This window comes from Mesoplodon bidens (assembly GCF_964165515.1).
Source record: "Mesoplodon bidens genome assembly, chromosome: Y".
Taxonomy (NCBI): domain Eukaryota; kingdom Metazoa; phylum Chordata; class Mammalia; order Artiodactyla; family Ziphiidae; genus Mesoplodon; species Mesoplodon bidens.
In genome coordinates this window covers 24782445-24806153 of record NC_138180.1, presented here as the reverse complement: position 1 = coordinate 24806153, position 23709 = coordinate 24782445, and positions in this window count along the sequence as shown.

Sequence of the window (23709 nt, the reverse complement as noted above, 5' to 3'; positions counted from 1 at the left end):
TCTCAGGGTTTATTGTTTTGATCTTCTGATGTCAATTAAAACACTTGGTTATTCATTTTAATAAATCTTTTTACTTATAAAGATTTGAATTTTTAAAGATTCCAGCTTACTTGTAAGTTTCTAAGGGTCAGGTCCTCTACATTGTGGCTGGCCAAAGGCTTAGTTCACAATATAGCAAAGTATATATTGACCTATTTTCCCCTCGACTTTCTGTGATTTCCTACATCTCCCCTTTCTTTGCAGACAAGCCATTTGAAATAAACTTAACTTATTTCACAGCCAATAACTCTTTGAAATAATGTGCATTTTTCAGAGAAATCTTCGTATATATTTAGGCAGAAAATCTGACCTGCCATAATTTTCAAAACAGCATAATTTCACTCTTCTCAGTGATGAATCTGTTGTATTACACAACCTTTGAGTATTTAGCTTTATCAATGACATGTACTTTAAAAATGTTTTAGAGATCCTACCAGTCTTTGAAAACATCCTTGTTCCTTGTTTCAGTTCCAGTTTTGTGTATCCTATCTGCCTTGCACCTGAATATTCCAACATCTGATGGTTGGCCTAGGGAATCTAATACTGGTATTGATTGTTTTTGCTGCTTGTCTCCCCTTGTAGCTGATTTCTTCATTATTGTGTAAATTTAGATCATCAGCTCATGTTTAGCTAAACAGCTGACCTTGTAAGAGGTTTAGGTGTGAACGCTCGTAAGCTTCAGCAGAAAGTCTGCAAAGATTTTTTTGTGTCCCTCCAATGAGTTACCCACGCGGACCCCTTTTTCTACAAGTGTTGGTCCACTACTCCTTCTAGAGGCTGGGACTCAGACAGGACTGCTTTGGTGCCCCCGATCTGGGATAGTGGCTTTGGGCGGCCTGTGGCCTGGGCAGGAGGCTCCCCACGTGTGTCCCACGACCCATCTGCCTGCGAACTTTAGTCACCTGGCAGGAAGCTATGATGCCCAGACTTATGGTTAGCTTTGCAGCGAGGTGTACTGCGCGGACCGGTTCCACACACACTTCAAGTAAGAGGTCGGCCTGAGTGGAAAGGTGAGAGTTTGGGCAGCTGTGCAGACAAAGAAGGCGCACTTTGGCCTGTGCCTAAATGCATCTGACACACGACTGGGCCTGCCGGGCTCTGAGGGCCCTGCCGTTGGCCCCCTTCTCCCCTGCCCTTTGTTCAGTCACAGCAGAGATGGCCCCACCCACTCCCTCAGTGAAGGCAGTGTTCCAACCTCCCTCAGCCCCGCCCCCTCTCCGCAGGTTACCGTGGACTACAGATGCTGCATTCTGAGGCCAGGGCATTCCGAGAATGCCAAGGGCAGACATGATGACCTTAAATGATTTCCCCTTGTGTCAATTTTGGTAAACTTTAGGACCTAGGAAATGGTCCACTTTACACAAACGTTCAAATTTACTGCCATTTCATATACTCTCTGCTATAACATTGTCCTGATTCTTTCTGTATATTCTTTACTTATGTTTTGGTTTTCCTTAATCAAAGTGTGTCTTTTAATCTTGTCAAAGAATATTCTTTGGACTTACTAAATCACCTGAATTTTATACGTTTTCTATTGTATTAAGTTCAGCTCATATCTTTATTTATATTTTTTCTATGTTCTCAGGTTTATTGTTTTGATATTCTGATGTCAATAAAAACACTTGGTTATTCATTTTAAAAAATCTTTTTACTTATAAAGATTTGAACTTTTCTAGATTCCAGCTTACTTGTAAGTTTCTAAGGGTCAGGTCCTCTACATTGTGGCTGGCCTAAGTCTTAGTTCACCATAGAGCAATGTATATATTGACCTATTTTCCCCTCGACTTTCTGTGATTCCCTACATCTCACCTTTCTTTGCAGACAAGCCATTTGAAATAACCTTAACTTATTTCACGGCCAATAAGTCTTTGAAATAATGTGTATTTTTTAGAGAAATCTTCTTATATAATTAGGCAGAAAATCTGACCTGCCATAGTTTTCAAAACAGCATAATTTCAATCTTCTCAAGGTTGAATCTGTTGTATTACACAACCATTGAGTATTTAGCTTTATCAATGACATGTACTTTAAAAATGTTTTAGAGATCCTACCAGTCTTTGAAAACATCCTTTTTCCTTGTTTCAGTTCAAGTTTTATGTATACTTTCTGCCTTGCACCTGATTATTCCAACATCTGATGGTTGGCCTAGGGAATCTAATTCTGGTATTGATTGTTTTTGCTGCTTGTCTCCCCTTGTAGCTGATTTCTTCATTATTGTGTAAATTTAGATCATGAGCTCATGTATAGCTAAACAGCTGACCTTGTAAGAGGCTTAGGTGTGAACGCTCGTAAGCTTCAGCAGAAAGTCCGCAATGATTTTTTTGTGTTCCTCCAATGAGTTACCCGCGCGGACCCCTTTTTCTACAAGTGTTGGTCCACTACTCCCTCTAGAGGCTTGGAGTCAGACAGGACTGCTTTGCTGCCCCCGATCTGGGATAGTGGCTTTGGGCGGCCTGTGGCCTGGGCAGGAGTCTCCCCACGTGTGTCCCACGACCCATCTGCCTGCGAACTTCGGTCACCTGGCAGGAAGCTATGATGCCCAGACCTATGGTTAGCTTTGCATCGAGGTGCACTGCGCGGACCGGTTCCACACACACTTCAAGTAAGAGGGCGGCATGAGTGGAAAGGTGAGAGTTTGGGCAGCTGTGCAGACAAAGAAGGCGCACTTTGGCCTGGGCCTAAATGGTTGTGACACACGACTGGGCCTGCCGGGCTCTGAGGGCCCTGCCCTTGGCCCCCTTCTCCCCTGCCCTTTATTCAGTCACAGCAGAGATGGCCCCACCCACTCCCTCAGTGAAGGAAGTGTTCCAACCTCCCTCAGCCCCGCCCCCTCTCCGCAGGTTACCATGGACTACAGATGCTGCATTCTGAGGCCAGGGCATTCCGAGAATGCCAAGGGCAGACATGATGACCTTAAATGATTTCCTCTTGTGTCAATTTTGGTAAACTTTAGGAGCTAGGAAATGGTCCACTTTACAGAAATGTTCAAATTTACTGGCATTTCAGATATTCTCTGCTATAACATTGTCCTGATTCTTTCTGTATATTCTTTACTTATGTTTTGGTTTTCCTTAATCAAAGTGTGTCTTTTAAATCTTGTCAAAGAATATTCTTTGGACTTACTACCTCAACTGAATTTTATACGTTTTCTGTGGTATTAAGTTCTGCTCATATCTTTATTTATCTTTTTTCTATGTTCTCAGGGTTTATTGTTTTGATCTTCTGATGTCAATTAAAACACTTGGTTATTCATTTTAATAAATCTTTTTACTTATAAAGATTTGAATTTTTAAAGATTCCAGCTTACTTGTAAGTTTCTAAGGGTCAGGTCCTCTACATTGTGGCTGGCCAAAGGCTTAGTTCACAATATAGCAAAGTATATATTGACCTATTTTCCCCTCGACTTTCTGTGATTTCCTACATCTCCCCTTTCTTTGCAGACAAGCCATTTGAAATAAACTTAACTTATTTCACAGCCAATAACTCTTTGAAATAATGTGCATTTTTCAGAGAAATCTTCGTATATATTTAGGCAGAAAATCTGACCTGCCATAATTTTCAAAACAGCATAATTTCACTCTTCTCAGTGATGAATCTGTTGTATTACACAACCTTTGAGTATTTAGCTTTATCAATGACATGTACTTTAAAAATGTTTTAGAGATCCTACCAGTCTTTGAAAACATCCTTGTTCCTTGTTTCAGTTCCAGTTTTGTGGATCCTATCTGCCTTGCACCTGAATATTCCAACATCTGATGGTTGGCCTAGGGAATCTAATACTGGTATTGATTGTTTTTGCTGCTTGTCTCCCCTTGTAGCTGATTTCTTCATTATTGTGTAAATTTAGATCATCAGCTCATGTTTAGCTAAACAGCTGACCTTGTAAGAGGTTTAGGTGTGAACGCTCGTAAGCTTCAGCAGAAAGTCTGCAAAGATTTTTTTGTGTCCCTCCAATGAGTTACCCACGCGGACCCCTTTTTCTACAAGTGTTGGTCCACTACTCCTTCTAGAGGCTGGGACTCAGACAGGACTGCTTTGGTGCCCCCGATCTGGGATAGTGGCTTTGGGCGGCCTGTGGCCTGGGCAGGAGGCTCCCCACGTGTGTCCCACGACCCATCTGCCTGCGAACTTTAGTCACCTGGCAGGAAGCTATGATGCCCAGACTTATGGTTAGCTTTGCAGCGAGGTGTACTGCGCGGACCGGTTCCACACACACTTCAAGTAAGAGGTCGGCCTGAGTGGAAAGGTGAGAGTTTGGGCAGCTGTGCAGACAAAGAAGGCGCACTTTGGCCTGTGCCTAAATGCATCTGACACACGACTGGGCCTGCCGGGCTCTGAGGGCCCTGCCGTTGGCCCCCTTCTCCCCTGCCCTTTGTTCAGTCACAGCAGAGATGGCCCCACCCACTCCCTCAGTGAAGGCAGTGTTCCAACCTCCCTCAGCCCCGCCCCCTCTCCGCAGGTTACCGTGGACTACAGATGCTGCATTCTGAGGCCAGGGCATTCCGAGAATGCCAAGGGCAGACATGATGACCTTAAATGATTTCCCCTTGTGTCAATTTTGGTAAACTTTAGGACCTAGGAAATGGTCCACTTTACACAAACGTTCAAATTTACTGCCATTTCATATACTCTCTGCTATAACATTGTCCTGATTCTTTCTGTATATTCTTTACTTATGTTTTGGTTTTCCTTAATCAAAGTGTGTCTTTTAATCTTGTCAAAGAATATTCTTTGGACTTACTAAATCACCTGAATTTTATACGTTTTCTATTGTATTAAGTTCAGCTCATATCTTTATTTATATTTTTTCTATGTTCTCAGGTTTATTGTTTTGATATTCTGATGTCAATAAAAACACTTGGTTATTCATTTTAAAAAATCTTTTTACTTATAAAGATTTGAACTTTTCTAGATTCCAGCTTACTTGTAAGTTTCTAAGGGTCAGGTCCTCTACATTGTGGCTGGCCTAAGTCTTAGTTCACCATAGAGCAATGTATATATTGACCTATTTTCCCCTCGACTTTCTGTGATTCCCTACATCTCACCTTTCTTTGCAGACAAGCCATTTGAAATAACCTTAACTTATTTCACGGCCAATAAGTCTTTGAAATAATGTGTATTTTTTAGAGAAATCTTCTTATATAATTAGGCAGAAAATCTGACCTGCCATAGTTTTCAAAACAGCATAATTTCAATCTTCTCAAGGTTGAATCTGTTGTATTACACAACCATTTAGTATTTAGCTTTATCAATGACATGTACTTTAAAAATGTTTTAGAGATCCTACCAGTCTTTGAAAACATCCTTTTTCCTTGTTTCAGTTCAAGTTTTATGTATACTTTCTGCCTTGCACCTGATTATTCCAACATCTGATGGTTGGCCTAGGGAATCTAATTCTGGTATTGATTGTTTTTGCTGCTTGTCTCCCCTTGTAGCTGATTTCTTCATTATTGTGTAAATTTAGATCATGAGCTCATGTATAGCTAAACAGCTGACCTTGTAAGAGGCTTAGGTGTGAACGCTCGTAAGCTTCAGCAGAAAGTCCGCAATGATTTTTTTGTGTTCCTCCAATGAGTTACCCGCGCGGACCCCTTTTTCTACAAGTGTTGGTCCACTACTCCCTCTAGAGGCTTGGAGTCAGACAGGACTGCTTTGCTGCCCCCGATCTGGGATAGTGGCTTTGGGCGGCCTGTGGCCTGGGCAGGAGTCTCCCCACGTGTGTCCCACGACCCATCTGCCTGCGAACTTCGGTCACCTGGCAGGAAGCTATGATGCCCAGACCTATGGTTAGCTTTGCATCGAGGTGCACTGCGCGGACCGGTTCCACACACACTTCAAGTAAGAGGGCGGCATGAGTGGAAAGGTGAGAGTTTGGGCAGCTGTGCAGACAAAGAAGGCGCACTTTGGCCTGGGCCTAAATGCTTGTGACACACGACTGGGCCTGCCGGGCTCTGAGGGCCCTGCCCTTGGCCCCCTTCTCCCCTGCCCTTTATTCAGTCACAGCAGAGATGGCCCCACCCACTCCCTCAGTGAAGGAAGTGTTCCAACCTCCCTCAGCCCCGCCCCCTCTCCGCAGGTTACCATGGACTACAGATGCTGCATTCTGAGGCCAGGGCGTTCCGAGAATGCCAAGGGCAGACATGATGACCTTAAATGATTTCCTCTTGTGTCAATTTTGGTAAACTTTAGGAGCTAGGAAATGGTCCACTTTACAGAAATGTTCAAATTTACTGGCATTTCAGATATTCTCTGCTATAACATTGTCCTGATTCTTTCTGTATATTCTTTACTTATGTTTTGGTTTTCCTTAATCAAAGTGTGTCTTTTAAATCTTGTCAAAGAATATTCTTTGGACTTACTACCTCAACTGAATTTTATACGTTTTCTGTGGTATTAAGTTCTGCTCATATCTTTATTTATCTTTTTTCTATGTTCTCAGGGTTTATTGTTTTGATTTTCTGATGTCAATTAAAACACTTGGTTATTCATTTTAATAAATCTTTTTACTTATAAAGATTTGAATTTTTAAAGATTCCAGCTTACTTGTAAGTTTCTAAGGGTCAGGTCCTCTACATTGTGGCTGGCCAAAGGCTTAGTTCACAATATAGCAAAGTATATATTGACCTATTTTCCCCTCGACTTTCTGTGATTTCCTACATCTCACCTTTCTTTGCAGACAAGCCATTTGAAATAAACTTAACTTATTTCACAGCCAATAACTCTTTGAAATAATGTGCATTTTTCAGAGAAATCTTCGTATATATTTAGGCAGAAAATCTGACCTGCCATAATTTTCAAAACAGCATAATTTCACTCTTCTCAATGATGAATCTGTTGTATTACACAACCTTTGAGTATTTAGCTTTATCAATGACATGTACTTTAAAAATGTTTTAGAGATCCTACCAGTCTTTGAAAACATCCTTGTTCCTTGTTTCAGTTCCAGTTTTGTGTATCCTATCTGCCTTGCACCTGAATATTCCAACATCTGATGGTTAGCCTAGGGAATCTAATACTGGTATTGATTGTTTTTGCTGCTTGTCTCCCCTTGTAGCTGATTTCTTCATTATTGTGTAAATTTAGATCATCAGCTCATGTTTAGCTAAACAGCTGACCTTGTAAGAGGTTTAGGTGTGAACGCTCGTAAGCTTCAGTAGAAAGTCTGCAAAGATTTTTTTGTGTCCCTCCAATGAGTTACCCACGCGGACCCCTTTTTCTACAAGTGTTGGTCCACTACTCCTTCTAGAGGCTGGGACTCAGACAGGACTGCTTTGCTGCCCCCGATCTGGGATAGTGGCTTTGGGCGGCCTGTGGCCTGGGCAGGAGTCTCCCCACGTGTGTCCCACGACCCATCTGCCTGCGAACTTTAGTCACCTGGCAGGAAGCTATGATGCCCAGACCTATGGTTAGCTTTGCAGCGAGGTGTACTGCGCGGACCGGTTCCACACACACTTCAAGTAAGAGGTCGGCCTGAGTGGAAAGGTGAGAGTTTGGGCAGCTGTGCAGACAAAGAAGGCGCACTTTGGCCTGTGCCTAAATGCATCTGACACACGACTGGGCCTGCCGGGCTCTGAGGGCCCTGCCGTTGGCCCCCTTCTCCCCTGCCCTTTGTTCAGTCACAGCAGAGATGGCCCCACCCACTCCCTCAGTGAAGGCAGTGTTCCAACCTCCCTCAGCCCCGCCCCCTCTCCGCAGGTTACCATGGACTACAGATGCTGCATTCTGAGGCCAGGGCATTCCGAGAATGCCAAGGGCAGACATGATGACCTTAAATGATTTCCCCTTGTGTCAATTTTGGTAAACTTTAGGACCTAGGAAATGGTCCACTTTACACAAACGTTCAAATTTACTGCCATTTCATATACTCTCTGCTATAACATTGTCCTGATTCTTTCTGTATATTCTTTACTTATGTTTTGGTTTTCCTTAATCAAAGTGTGTCTTTTAATCTTGTCAAAGAATATTCTTTGGACTTACTAAATCACCTGAATTTTATACGTTTTCTATTGTATTAAGTTCAGCTCATATCTTTATTTATATTTTTTCTATGTTCTCAGGTTTATTGTTTTGATATTCTGATGTCAATAAAAACACTTGGTTATTCATTTTAAAAAATCTTTTTACTTATAAAGATTTGAACTTTTCTAGATTCCAGCTTACTTGTAAGTTTCTAAGGGTCAGGTCCTCTACATTGTGGCTGGCCTAAGTCTTAGTTCACCATAGAGCAATGTATATATTGACCTATTTTCCCCTCGACTTTCTGTGATTCCCTACATCTCACCTTTCTTTGCAGACAAGCCATTTGAAATAACCTTAACTTATTTCACGGCCAATAAGTCTTTGAAATAATGTGTATTTTTTAGAGAAATCTTCTTATATAATTAGGCAGAAAATCTGACCTGCCATAGTTTTCAAAACAGCATAATTTCAATCTTCTCAAGGTTGAATCTGTTGTATTACACAACCATTGAGTATTTAGCTTTATCAATGACATGTACTTTAAAAATGTTTTAGAGATCCTACCAGTCTTTGAAAACATCCTTTTTCCTTGTTTCAGTTCAAGTTTTATGTATACTTTCTGCCTTGCACCTGATTATTCCAACATCTGATGGTTGGCCTAGGGAATCTAATTCTGGTATTGATTGTTTTTGCTGCTTGTCTCCCCTTGTAGCTGATTTCTTCATTATTGTGTAAATTTAGATCATGAGCTCATGTATAGCTAAACAGCTGACCTTGTAAGAGGCTTAGGTGTGAACGCTCGTAAGCTTCAGCAGAAAGTCCGCAAAGATTTTTTTGTGTTCCTCCAATGAGTTACCCGCGCGGACCCCTTTTTCTACAAGTGTTGGTCCACTACTCCCTCTAGAGCCTGGGAGTCAGACAGGACGGCTTTGCTGCCCCCGATCTGGGATAGTGGCTTTGGGCGGCTGTGGCCTGGGCAGGAGTCTCCCCACGTGTGTCCCACGACCCATCTGCCTGCGAACTTCGGTCACCTGGCAGGAAGCTATGATGCCCAGACCTATGGTTAGCTTTGCATCGAGGTGTACTGCGCGGACCGGTTCCACACACACTTCAAGTAAGAGGGCGGCCTGAGTGGAAAGGTGAGAGTTTGGGCAGCTGTGCAGACCAAGAAGGCGCATTTTGGCCTGGGCCTAAATGCTTGTGACACACGACTGGGCCTGCCGGGCTCTGAGGGCCCTGCCGTGGGCCCCCTTCTCCCCTGCCCTTTGTTCAGTCACAGCAGAGATGGCCCCACACACTCCCTCAGTGAAGGCAGTGTTCCAACCTCCCTCAGCCCCGCCCCCTCTCCGCAGGTAACCATGGACAACAGATGCTGCATTCTGAGGCCAGGGCGTTCCGAGAATGCCAAGGGCAGACATGATGACCTTAAATGATTTCCTCTTGTGTCAATTTTGGTAAAGTTTAGGAGCTAGGAAATGGTCCACTTTACAGAAATGTTCAAATTTACTGGCATTTCAGATATTCTCTGCTATAACATTGTCCTGATTCTTTCTGTATATTCTTTACTTATGTTTTGGTTTTCCTTAATCAAAGTGTGTCTTTTAAATCTTGTCAAAGAATATTCTTTGGACTTACTACCTCAACTGAATTTTATACGTTTTCTGTGGTATTAAGTTCTGCTCATATCTTTATTTATCTTTTTTCTATGTTCTCAGGGTTTATTGTTTTGATCTTCTGATGTCAATTAAAACACTTGGTTATTCATTTTAATAAATCTTTTTACTTATAAAGATTTGAATTTTTAAAGATTCCAGCTTACTTGTAAATTTCTAAGGGTCAGGTCCTCTACATTGTGGCTGGCCCAAGGCCTAGTTCACAATATAGCAAAGTATATATTGACCTATTTTCCCCGCGACTTTCTGTGATTTCCTACATCTCACCTTTCTTTGCAGACAAGCCATTTGAAATAACCTTAACTTATTTCACAGACATTAAGTCTTTGAAATAATGTGCATTTTTCAGAGAAATCTTCTTATATATTTAGGCAGAAAATCTGACCTGCCATAGTTTTCAAAACAGCATAATTTCACCCTTCTCAATGATGAATCTGTTGTAATACACAACCTTTGAGGATTTAGCTTTATCAATGACATGTACTTTAAAAATGTTTTAGAGATCCTACCAGTCTTTGAAAACATCCTTGTTCCTTGTTTCAGTTCCAGTTTTATGTATATTTTCTGCCTTGCACCTGATTATTCCAACGTCTGATCGATGGCTAAGGGAATCTAATTCTGGTATTGATTGTTTTTGCTGCTTGTCTCCCCTTGTAGCTGATTTCTTCATTATTGTGTAAATTTAGATCATGAGCTCATGTTTAGCTAAACAGCTGACCTTGTAAGAGGCTTAGGTGTGAACGCTCGTAAGCTTCAGCAGAAAGTCGGCAAAGATTTTTTTGTGTCCCTCCAATGAGTTACCCGCGCGGACACCTTTTTCTACAAGTGTTGGTCCACTACTCCCTCTAGAGGCTGGGACTCAGACAGGACTGCTTTGCTACCCCCGATCTGGGATAGTGGTTTTGGGCGGCCTGTGGCCTGGGCAGGAGGCACCGCACGTGTGTCCCACAACCCATCTGCCTGCGAACTTCGGTCACCTGGCAGGAAGCTATGATGCCCAGACCTATGGTTAGCTTTGCATCGAGGTGCACTGCGCGGACCGGTTCCACACACACTTCAAGTAAGAGGGCGGCCTGAGTGGAAAGGTGAGAGTTTGGGCAGCTGTGCAGACAAAGAAGGCGCACTTTGGCCTGGGCCTAAAAGCTTGTGACACACGACTGGGCCTGCCGGGCTCTGAGGGCCCTGCCCTTGGCCCCCTTCTCCCCTGCCCTTTGTTCAGTCACAGCAGAGATGGCCCCACCCACTCCCTCAGTGAAGGAAGTGTTCCAACCTCCCTCAGCCCCGCCCCCTCTCCGCAGGTTACCATGGACTACAGATGCTGCATTCTGAGGCCAGGGCGTTCCGAGAATGCCAAGGGCAGACATGATGACCTTAAATGATTTCCTCTTGTGTCAATTTTGGTAAAGTTTAGGAGCTAGGAAATGGTCCACTTTACAGAAATGTTCAAATTTACTGGCATTTCAGATATTCTCTGCTATAACATTGTCCTGATTCTTTCTGTATATTCTTTACTTATGTTTTGGTTTTCCTTAATCAAAGTGTGTCTTTTAAATCTTGTCAAAGAATATTTTTTGGACTTACTACCTCAACTGAATTTTATACGTTTTCTGTGGTATTAAGTTCTGCTCATATCTTTATTTATCTTTTTTCTATGTTCTCAGGGTTTATTGTTTTGATCTTCTGATGTCAATTAAAACACTTGGTTATTCATTTTAAAAAATCTTTTTACTTATAAAGATTTGAACTTTTCTAGATTCCAGCTTACTTGTAAGTTTCTTAGGGTCAGGTCCTCTACATTGTGGCTGGCCTAAGTCTTAGTTCACCATAGAGCAATGTATATATTGACCTATTTTCCCCTCGACTTTCTGTGATTCCCTACATCTCACCTTTCTTTGCAGACAAGCCATTTGAAATAACCTTAACTTATTTCACGGCCATAAGTCTTTGAAATAATGTGTATTTTTTAGAGAAATCTTCTTATATAATTAGGCAGAAAATCTGACCTGCCATAGTTTTCAAAACAGCATAATTTCACTCTTCTCAATGTTGAATCTGTTGTATTACACAACCATTGAGTATTTAGCTTTATCAATGACATGTACTTTAAAAATGTTTTAGAGATCCTACCAGTCTTTGAAAACATCCTTTTTCTTTGTTTCAGTTCTAGTTTTATGTATACTTTCTGCCTTGCACCTGATTATTCCAACATCTGATGGTTGGCCTAGGGAATCTAATTCTGGTATTGATTGTTTTTGCTGCTTGTCTCCCCTTGTAGCTGATTTCTTCATTATTGTGTAAATTTAGATCATGAGCTCATGTTTAGCTAAACAGCTGACCTTGTAAGAGGCTTAGGTGTGAACGCTCGTAAGCTTCAGCAGAAAGTCCGCAAAGATTTTTTTGTGTTCCTCCAATGAGTTACCCGCGCGGACCCCTTTTTCTACAAGTGTTGGTCCACTACTCCCTCTAGAGGCTGGGAGTCAGACAGGACTGCTTTGCTGCCCCCGATCTGGGATAGTGGCTTTGGGCGGCCTGTGGCCTGGGCAGGAGTCTCCCCACGTGTGTCCCACGACCCATCTGCCTGCGAACTTCGGTCACCTGGCAGGAAGCTATGATGCCCAGACCTATGGTTAGCTTTGCATCGAGGTGTACTGCGCGGACCGGTTCCACACACACTTCAAGTAAGAGGGCGGCCTGAGTGGAAAGGTGAGAGTTTGGGCAGCTGTGCAGACCAAGAAGGCGCATTTTGGCCTGGGCCTAAATGGTTGTGACACACGACTGGGCCTGCCGGGCTCTCAGGGCCCTGCCGTGGGCCCCCTTCTCCCCTGCCCTTTGTTCAGTCACAGCAGAGATGGCCCCACACACTCCCTCAGTGAAGGCAGTGTTCCAAACTCCCTCAGCCCCGCCCCCTCTCCGCAGGTAACCATGGACAACAGATGCTGCATTCTGAGGCCAGGGCGTTCCGAGAATGCCAAGGGCAGACATGATGACCTTAAATGATTTCCTCTTGTGTCAATTTTGGTAAAGTTTAGGAGCTAGGAAATGGTCCACTTTACAGAAATGTTCAAATTTACTGGCATTTCAGATATTCTCTGCTATAACATTGTCCTGATTCTTTCTGTATATTCTTTACTTATGTTTTGGTTTTCCTTAATCAAAGTGTGTCTTTTAAATCTTGTCAAAGAATATTCTTTGGACTTACTACCTCAACTGAATTTTATACGTTTTCTGTGGTATTAAGTTCTGCTCATATCTTTATTTATCTTTTTTCTATGTTCTCAGGGTTTATTGTTTTGATCTTCTGATGTCAATTAAAACACTTGGTTATTCATTTTAATAAATCTTTTTACTTATAAAGATTTGAATTTTTAAAGATTCCAGCTTACTTGTAAATTTCTAAGGGTCAGGTCCTCTACATTGTGGCTGGCCCAAGGCCTAGTTCACAATATAGCAAAGTATATATTGACCTATTTTCCCCGCGACTTTCTGTGATTTCCTACATCTCACCTTTCTTTGCAGACAAGCCATTTGAAATAACCTTAACTTATTTCACAGCCATTAAGTCTTTGAAATAATGTGCATTTTTCAGAGAAATCTTCTTATATATTTAGGCAGAAAATCTGACCTGCCATAGTTTTCAAAACAGCATAATTTCACCCTTCTCAATGATGAATCTGTTGTAATACACAACCTTTGAGGATTTAGCTTTATCAATGACATGTACTTTAAAAATGTTTTAGAGATCCTACCAGTCTTTGAAAACATCCTTGTTCCTTGTTTCAGTTCCAGTTTTATGTATATTTTCTGCCTTGCACCTGATTATTCCAACGTCTGATCGATGGCTAAGGGAATCTAATTCTGGTATTGATTGTTTTTGCTGCTTGTCTCCCCTTGTAGCTGATTTCTTCATTATTGTGTAAATTTAGATCATGAGCTCATGTTTAGCTAAACAGCTGACCTTGTAAGAGGCTTAGGTGTGAACGCTCGTAAGCTTCAGCAGAAAGTCGGCAAAGATTTTTTTGTGTCCCTCCAATGAGTTACCCGCGCGGACACCTTTTTCTACAAGTGTTGGTCCACTACTCCCTCTAGAGGCTGGGACTCAGACAGGACTGCTTTGCTACCCCCGATCTGGGATAGTGGTTTTGGGCGGCCTGTGGCCTGGGCAGGAGGCACCGCACGTGTGTCCCACAACCCATCTGCCTGCGAACTTCGGTCACCTGGCAGGAAGCTATGATGCCCAGACCTATGGTTAGCTTTGCATCGAGGTGCACTGCGCGGACCGGTTCCACACACACTTCAAGTAAGAGGGCGGCCTGAGTGGAAAGGTGAGAGTTTGGGCAGCTGTGCAGACAAAGAAGGCGCACTTTGGCCTGGGCCTAAATGCTTGTGACACACGACTGGGCCTGCCGGGCTCTGAGGGCCCTGCCCTTGGCCCCCTTCTCCCCTGCCCTTTGTTCAGTCACAGCAGAGATGGCCCCACCCACTCCCTCAGTGAAGGAAGTGTTCCAACCTCCCTCAGCCCCGCCCCCTCTCCGCAGGTTACCATGGACTACAGATGCTGCATTCTGAGGCCAGGGCGTTCCGAGAATGCCAAGGGCACACATGATGACCTTAAATGATTTCCTCTTGTGTCAATTTTGGTAAACTTTAGGAGCTAGGAAATGGTCCACTTTACAGAAATGTTCAAATTTACTGGCATTTCAGATATTCTCTGCTATAACATTGTCCTGATTCTTTCTGTATATTCTTTACTTATGTTTTGGTTTTCCTTAATCAAAGTGTGTCTTTTAAATCTTGTCAAAGAATATTCTTTGGACTTACTACCTCAACTGAATTTTATACGTTTTCTGTGGTATTAAGTTCTGCTCATATCTTTATTTATCTTTTTTCTATGTTCTCAGGGTTTATTGTTTTGATCTTCTGATGTCAATTAAAACACTTGGTTATTCATTTTAAAAAATCTTTTTACTTATAAAGATTTGAACTTTTCTAGATTCCAGCTTACTTGTAAGTTTCTAAGGGTCAGGTCCTCTACATTGTGGCTGGCCTAAGTCTTAGTTCACCATAGAGCAATGTATATATTGACCTATTTTCCCCTCGACTTTCTGTGATTCCCTACATCTCACCTTTCTTTGCAGACAAGCCATTTGAAATAACCTTAACTTATTTCACGGCCAATAAGTCTTTGAAATAATGTGTATTTTTTAGAGAAATCTTCTTATATAATTAGGCAGAAAATCTGACCTGCCATAGTTTTCAAAACAGCATAATTTCACTCTTCTCAATGTTGAATCTGTTGTATTACACAACCATTGAGTATTTAGCTTTATCAATGACATGTACTTTAAAAATGTTTTAGAGATCCTACCAGTCTTTGAAAACATCCTTTTTCCTTGTTTCAGTTCAAGTTTTATGTATACTTTCTGCCTTGCACCTGATTATTCCAACATCTGATGGTTGGCCTAGGGAATCTAATTCTGGTATTGATTGTTTTTGCTGCTTGTCTCCCCTTGTAGCTGATTTCTTCATTATTGTGTAAATTTAGATCATGAGCTCATGTTTAGCTAAACAGCTGACCTTGTAAGAGGCTTAGGTGTGAACGCTCGTAAGCTTCAGCAGAAAGTCCGCAAAGATTTTTTTGTGTTCCTCCAATGAGTTACCCGCGCGGACCCCTTTTTCTACAAGTGTTGGTCCACTACTCCCTCTAGAGGCTGGGAGTCAGACAGGACTGCTTTGCTGCCCCCGATCTGGGATAGTGGCTTTGGGCGGCCTGTGGCCTGGGCAGGAGTCTCCCCACGTGTGTCCCACGACCCATCTGCCTGCGAACTTCGGTCACCTGGCAGGAAGCTATGATGCCCAGACCTATGGTTAGCTTTGCATCGAGGTGTACTGCGCGGACCGGTTCCACACACACTTCAAGTAAGAGGGCGGCCTGAGTGGAAAGGTGAGAGTTTGGGCAGATGTGCAGACCAAGAAGGCGCATTTTGGCCTGGGCCATAATGGTTGGGACACACGACTGGGCCTGCCGGGCTCTGAGGGCCCTGCCGTGGGCCCCCTTCTCCCCTGCCCTTTGTTCAGTCACAGCAGAGATGGCCCCACACACTCCCTCAGTGAAGGCAGTGTTCCAACCTCCCTCAGCCCCGCCCCCTCTCCGCAGGTAACCATGGACAACAGATGCTGCATTCTGAGGTCAGGGCGTTCCGAGAATGCCAAGGGCAGACATGATGACCTTAAATGATTTCCTCTTGTGTCAATTTTGGTAAAGTTTAGGAGCTAGGAAATGGTCCACTTTACAGAAATGTTCAAATTTACTGGCATTTCAGATATTCTCTGCTATAACATTGTCCTGATTCTTTCTGTATATTCTTTACTTATGTTTTGGTTTTCCTTAATCAAAGTGTGTCTTTTAAATCTTGTCAAAGAATATTCTTTGGACTTACTACCTCAACTGAATTTTATACGTTTTCTGTGGTATTAAGTTCTGCTCATATCTTTATTTATCTTTTTTCTATGTTCTCAGGGTTTATTGTTTTGATCTTCTGATGTCAATTAAAACACTTGGTTATTCATTTTAATAAATCTTTTTACTTATAAAGATTTGAATTTTTAAAGATTCCAGCTTACTTGTAAATTTCTAAGGGTCAGGTCCTCTACATTGTGGCTGGCCCAAGGCCTAGTTCACAATATAGCAAAGTATATATTGACCTATTTTCCCCGCGACTTTCTGTGATTTCCTACATCTCACCTTTCTTTGCAGACAAGCCATTTGAAATAACCTTAACTTATTTCACAGCCATTAAGTCTTTGAAATAATGTGCATTTTTCAGAGAAATCTTCTTATATATTTAGGCAGAAAATCTGACCTGCCATAGTTTTCAAAACAGCATAATTTCACCCTTCTCAATGATGAATCTGTTGTAATACACAACCTTTGAGGATTTAGCTTTATCAATGACATGTACTTTAAAAATGTTTTAGAGATCCTACCAGTCTTTGAAAACATCCTTGTTCCTTGTTTCAGTTCCAGTTTTATGTATATTTTCTGCCTTGCACCTGATTATTCCAACGTCTGATCGATGGCTAAGGGAATCTAATTCTGGTATTGATTGTTTTTGCTGCTTGTCTCCCCTTGTAGCTGATTTCTTCATTATTGTGTAAATTTAGATCATGAGCTCATGTTTAGCTAAACAGCTGACCTTGTAAGAGGCTTAGGTGTGAACGCTCGTAAGCTTCAGCAGAAAGTCGGCAAAGATTTTTTTGTGTCCCTCCAATGAGTTACCCGCGCGGACACCTTTTTCTACAAGTGTTGGTCCACTACTCCCTCTAGAGGCTGGGACTCAGACAGGACTGCTTTGCTACCCCCGATCTGGGATAGTGGTTTTGGGCGGCCTGTGGCCTGGGCAGGAGGCACCACACGTGTGTCCCACAACCCATCTGCCTGCGAACTTCGGTCACCTGGCAGGAAGCTATGATGCCCAGACCTATGGTTAGCTTTGCATCGAGGTGCACTGCGCGGACCGGTTCCACACACACTTCAAGTAAGAGGGCGGCCTGAGTGGAAAGGTGAGAGTTTGGGCAGCTGTGCAGACAAAGAAGGCGCACTTTGGCCTGGGCCTAAAAGCTTGTGACACACGACTGGGCCTGCCGGGCTCTGAGGGCCCTGCCCTTGGCCCCCTTCTCCCCTGCCCTTTGTTCAGTCACAGCAGAGATGGCCCCACCCACTCCCTCAGTGAAGGAAGTGTTCCAACCTCCCTCAGCCCCGCCCCCTCTCCGCAGGTTACCATGGACTACAGATGCTGCATTCTGAGGCCAGGGCGTTCCGAGAATGCCAAGGGCAGACATGATGACCTTAAATGATTTCCTCTTGTGTCAATTTTGGTAAACTTTAGGAGCTAGGAAATGGTCCACTTTACAGAAATGTTCAAATTTACTGGCATTTCAGATATTCTCTGCTATAACATTGTCCTGATTCTTTCTGTATATTCTTTACTTATGTTTTTGTTTTCCTTAATCAAAGTGTGTCTTTTAAATCTTGTCAAAGAATATTCTTTGGACTTACTACCTCAACTGAATTTTATACGTTTTCTGTGGTATTAAGTTCTGCTCATATCTTTATTTATCTTTTTTCTATGTTCTCAGGGTTTATTGTTTTGATCTTCTGATGTCAATTAAAACACTTGGTTATTCATTTTAATAAATCTTTTTACTTATAAAGATTTGAATTTTTAAAGATTCCAGCTTACTTGTAAGTTTCTAAGGGTCAGGTCCTCTACATTGTGGCTGGCCAAAGGCTTAGTTCACAATATAGCAAAGTATATATTGACCTATTTTCCCCTCGACTTTCTGTGATTTCCTACATCTCCCCTTTCTTTGCAGACAAGCCATTTGAAATAAACTTAACTTATTTCACAGCCAATAACTCTTTGAAATAATGTGCATTTTTCAGAGAAATCTTCGTATATATTTAGGCAGAAAATCTGACCTGCCATAATTTTCAAAACAGCATAATTTCACTCTTCTCAGTGATGAATCTGTTGTATTACACAACCTTTGAGTATTTAGCTTTATCAATGACATGTACTTTAAAAATGTTTTAGAGATCCTACCAGTCTTTGAAAACATCCTTGTTCCTTGTTTCAGTTCCAGTTTTGTGTATCCTATCTGCCTTGCACCTGAATATTCCAACATCTGATGGTTGGCCTAGGGAATCTAATACTGGTATTGATTGTTTTTGCTGCTTGTCTCCCCTTGTAGCTGATTTCTTCATTATTGTGTAAATTTAGATCATCAGCTCATGTTTAGCTAAACAGCTGACCTTGTAAGAGGTTTAGGTGTGAACGCTCGTAAGCTTCAGCAGAAAGTCTGCAAAGATTTTTTTGTGTCCCTCCAATGAGTTACCCACGCGGACCCCTTTTTCTACAAGTGTTGGTCCACTACTCCTTCTAGAGGCTGGGACTCAGACAGGACTGCTTTGCTGCCCCCGATCTGGGATAGTGGCTTTGGGCGGCCTGTGGCCTGGGCAGGAGGCTCCCCACGTGTGTCCCACGACCCATCTGCCTGCGAACTTTAGTCACCTGGCAGGAAGCTATGATGCCCAGACCTATGGTTAGCTTTGCAGCGAGGTGTACTGCGCGGACCGGTTCCACACACACTTCAAGTAAGAGGTCGGCCTGAGTGGAAAGGTGAGAGTTTGGGCAGCTGTGCAGACAAAGAAGGCGCACTTTGGCCTGTGCCTAAATGCATCTGACACACGACTGGGCCTGCCGGGCTCTGAGGGCCCTGCCGTTGGCCCCCTTCTCCCCTGCCCTTTGTTCAGTCACAGCAGAGATGGCCCCACCCACTCCCTCAGTGAAGGCAGTGTTCCAACCTCCCTCAGCCCCGCCCCCTCTCCGCAGGTTACCGTGGACTACAGATGCTGCATTCTGAGGCCAGGGCATTCCGAGAATGCCAAGGGCAGACATGATGACCTTAAATGATTTCCCCTTGTGTCAATTTTGGTAAACTTTACGACCTAGGAAATGGTCCACTTTACACAAACGTTCAAATTTACTGCCATTTCATATACTCTCTGCTATAACATTGTCCTGATTCTTTCTGTATATTCTTTACTTATGTTTTGGTTTTCCTTAATCAAAGTGTGTCTTTTAATCTTGTCAAAGAATATTCTTTGGACTTACTAAATCACCTGAATTTTATACGTTTTCTATTGTATTAAGTTCAGCTCATATCTTTATTTATATTTTTTCTATGTTCTCAGGTTTATTGTTTTGATATTCTGATGTCAATAAAAACACTTGGTTATTCATTTTAAAAAATCTTTTTACTTATAAAGATTTGAACTTTTCTAGATTCCAGCTTACTTGTAAGTTTCTAAGGGTCAGGTCCTCTACATTGTGGCTGGCCTAAGTCTTAGTTCACCATAGAGCAATGTATATATTGACCTATTTTCCCCTCGACTTTCTGTGATTCCCTACATCTCACCTTTCTTTGCAGACAAGCCATTTGAAATAACCTTAACTTATTTCACGGCCAATAAGTCTTTGAAATAATGTGTATTTTTTAGAGAAATCTTCTTATATAATTAGGCAGAAAATCTGACCTGCCATAGTTTTCAAAACAGCATAATTTCAATCTTCTCAAGGTTGAATCTGTTGTATTACACAACCATTGAGTATTTAGCTTTATCAATGACATGTACTTTAAAAATGTTTTAGAGATCCTACCAGTCTTTGAAAACATCCTTTTTCCTTGTTTCAGTTCAAGTTTTATGTATACTTTCTGCCTTGCACCTGATTATTCCAACATCTGATGGTTGGCCTAGGGAATCTAATTCTGGTATTGATTGTTTTTGCTGCTTGTCTCCCCTTGTAGCTGATTTCTTCATTATTGTGTAAATTTAGATCATGAGCTCATGTATAGCTAAACAGCTGACCTTGTAAGAGGCTTAGGTGTGAACGCTCGTAAGCTTCAGCAGAAAGTCCGCAAAGATTTTTTTGTGTTCCTCCAATGAGTTACCCGCGCGGACCCCTTTTTCTACAAGTGTTGGTCCACTACTCCCTCTAGAGGCTGGGAGTCAGACAGGACTGCTTTGCTGCCCCCGATCTGGGATAGTGGCTTTGGGCGGCCTGTGGCCTGGGCAGGAGTCTCCCCACGTGTGTCCCACGACCCATCTGCCTGCGAACTTCGGTCACCTGGCAGGAAGCTATGATGCCCAGACCTATGGTTAGCTTTGCATCGAGGTGTACTGCGCGGACCGGTTCCACACACACTTCAAGTAAGAGGGCGGCCTGAGTGGAAAGGTGAGAGTTTGGGCAGCTGTGCAGACCAAGAAGGCGCATTTTGGCCTGGGCCTAAATGCTTGTGACACACGACTGGGCCTGCCGGGCTCTCAGGGCCCTGCCGTGGGCCCCCTTCTCCCCTGCCCTTTGTTCAGTCACAGCAGAGATGGCCCCACACACTCCCTCAGTGAAGGCAGTGTTCCAACCTCCCTCAGCCCCGCCCCCTCTCCGCAGGTTACCATGGACAACAGATGCTGCATTCTGAGGCCAGGGCGTTCCGAGAATGCCAAGGGCAGACATGATGACCTTAAATGATTTCCTCTTGTGTCAATTTTGGTAAAGTTTAGGAGCTAGGAAATGGTCCACTTTACAGAAATGTTCAAATTTACTGGCATTTCAGATATTCTCTGCTATAACATTGTCCTGATTCTTTCTGTATATTCTTTACTTATGTTTTGGTTTTCCTTAATCAAAGTGTGTCTTTTAAATCTTGTCAAAGAATATTCTTTGGACTTACTACCTCAACTGAATTTTATACGTTTTCTGTGGTATTAAGTTCTGCTCATATCTTTATTTATCTTTTTTCTATGTTCTCAGGGTTTATTGTTTTGATCTTCTGATGTCAATTAAAACACTTGGTTATTCATTTTAATAAATCTTTTTACTTATAAAGATTTGAATTTTTAAAGATTCCAGCTTACTTGTAAATTTCTAAGGGTCAGGTCCTCTACATTGTGGCTGGCCCAAGGCCTAGTTCACAATATAGCAAAGTATATATTGACCTATTTTCCCCGCGACTTTCTGTGATTTCCTACATCTCACCTTTCTTTGCAGACAAGCCATTTGAAATAACCTTAACTTATTTCACAGCCATTAAGTCTTTGAAATAATGTGCATTTTTCAGAGAAATCTTCTTATATATTTAGGCAGAAAATCTGACCTGCCATAGTTTTCAAAACAGCATAATTTCACCCTTCTCAATGATGAATCTGTTGTAATACACAACCTTTGAGGATTTAGCTTTATCAATGACATGTACTTTAAAAATGTTTTAGAGATCCTACCAGTCTTTGAAAACATCCTTGTTCCTTGTTTCAGTTCCAGTTTTATGTATATTTTCTGCCTTGCACCTGATTATTCCAACGTCTGATCGATGGCTAAGGGAATCTAATTCTGGTATTGATTGTTTTTGCTGCTTGTCTCCCCTTGTAGCTGATTTCTTCATTATTGTGTAAATTTAGATCATGAGCTCATGTTTAGCTAAACAGCTGACCTTGTAAGAGGCTTAGGTGTGAACGCTCGTAAGCTTCAGCAGAAAGTCGGCAAAGATTTTTTTGTGTCCCTCCAAAGAGTTACCCGCGCGGACACCTTTTTCTACAAGTGTTGGTCCACTACTCCCTCAAGAGGCTGGGACTCAGACAGGACTGCTTTGCTACCCCCGATCTGGGATAGTGGTTTTGGGCGGCCTGTGGCCTGGGCAGGAGGCACCGCACGTGTGTCCCACAACCCATCTGCCTGCGAACTTCGGTCACCTGGCAGGAAGCTATGATGCCCAGACCTATGGTTAGCTTTGCATCGAGGTGCACTGCGCGGACCGGTTCCACACACACTTCAAGTAAGAGGGCGGCATGAGTGGAAAGGTGAGAGTTTGGGCAGCTGTGCAGACAAAGAAGGCGCACTTTGGCCTGGGCCTAAAAGCTTGTGACACACGACTGGGCCTGCCGGGCTCTGAGGGCCCTGCCCTTGGCCCCCTTCTCCCCTGCCCTTTGTTCAGTCACAGCAGAGATGGCCCCACCCACTCCCTCAGTGAAGGAAGTGTTCCAACCTCCCTCAGCCCCGCAACCTCTCCGCAGGTTACCATGGACTACAGATGCTGCATTCTGAGGCCAGGGCGTTCCGAGAATGCCAAGGGCACACATGATGACCTTAAATGATTTCCTCTTGTGTCAATTTTGGTAAACTTTAGGAGCTAGGAATTGGTCCACTTTACAGAAATGTTCAAATTTACTGGCATTTCAGATATTCTCTGCTATAACATTGTCCTGATTCTTTCTGTATATTCTTTACTTATGTTTTGGTTTTCCTTAATCAAAGTGTGTCTTTTAAATCTTGTCAAAGAATATTCTTTGGACTTACTACCTCAACTGAATTTTATACGTTTTCTGTGGTATTAAGTTCTGCTCATATCTTTATTTATCTTTTTTCTATGTTCTCAGGGTTTATTGTTTTGATTTTCTGATGTCAATTAAAACACTTGGTTATTCATTTTAATAAATCTTTTTACTTATAAAGATTTGAATTTTTAAAGATTCCAGCTTACTTGTAAGTTTCTAAGGGTCAGGTCCTCTACATTGTGGCTGGCCAAAGGCTTAGTTCACAATATAGCAAAGTATATATTGACCTATTTTCCCCTCGACTTTCTGTGATTTCCTACATCTCCCCTTTCTTTGCAGACAAGCCATTTGAAATAAACTTAACTTATTTCACAGCCAATAACTCTTTGAAATAATGTGCATTTTTCAGAGAAATCTTCGTATATATTTAGGCAGAAAATCTGACCTGCCATAATTTTCAAAACAGCATAATTTCACTCTTCTCAGTGATGAATCTGTTGTATTACACAACCTTTGAGTATTTAGCTTTATCAATGACATGTACTTTAAAAATGTTTTAGAGATCCTACCAGTCTTTGAAAACATCCTTGTTCCTTGTTTCAGTTCCAGTTTTGTGTATCCTATCTGCCTTGCACCTGAATATTCCAACATCTGATGGTTGGCCTAGGGAATCTAATACTGGTATTAATTGTTTTTGCTGCTTGTCTCCCCTTGTAGCTGATTTCTTCATTATTGTGTAAATTTAGATCATCAGCTCATGTTTAGCTAAACAGCTGACGTTGTAAGAGGTTTAGGTGTGAACGCTCGTAAGCTTCAGCAGAAAGTCTGCAAAGATTTTTTTGTGTCCCTCCAATGAGTTACCCACGCGGACCCCTTTTTCTACAAGTGTTGGTCCACTACTCCTTCTAGAGGCTGGGACTCAGACAGGACGGCTTTGCTGCCCCCGATCTGGGATAGTGGCTTTGGGCGGCCTGTGGCCTGGGCAGGAGGCTCCCCACGTGTGTCCCACGACCCATCTGCCTGCGAACTTTAGTCACCTGGAAGGAAGCTATGATGCCCAGACCTATGGTTAGCTTTGCAGCGAGGTGTACTGCGCGGACCGGTTCCACACACACTTCAAGTAAGAGGTCGGCCTGAGTGGAAAGGTGA